The sequence below is a fragment of the Bubalus bubalis genome, chromosome 2 (genome assembly GCF_019923935.1).
Source record: "Bubalus bubalis isolate 160015118507 breed Murrah chromosome 2, NDDB_SH_1, whole genome shotgun sequence".
Lineage (NCBI taxonomy): Eukaryota > Metazoa > Chordata > Mammalia > Artiodactyla > Bovidae > Bubalus > Bubalus bubalis.
In genome coordinates, this window is record NC_059158.1 from 2,288,291 (window position 1) to 2,288,559 (window position 269).

The window sequence follows — 269 nt, forward strand, 5'->3', positions numbered from 1 at the left end:
CGGAGCAGGCGTGTGGGATCCCCGTGGGCCACCGCATTCCAGGTCAGGGAGTAGAGACCTAGCAGGGCTGGAGTGGGATCCTTGGGACCCAGCCACTGAGCTGCAGGGCTTTTATGCTGCGCAAGTCAGGAAGCACCAGCCCGCCCCAACACGGCCAGGGACCCAGGGTACAACCCGAGTGGCAGAGCCTTGCCTTTATTCCTAGTTCACCAGATTCCTTCTTTTTCACGTAAGCACATACAGCTATACATTTTTCCACTCAGCACCAA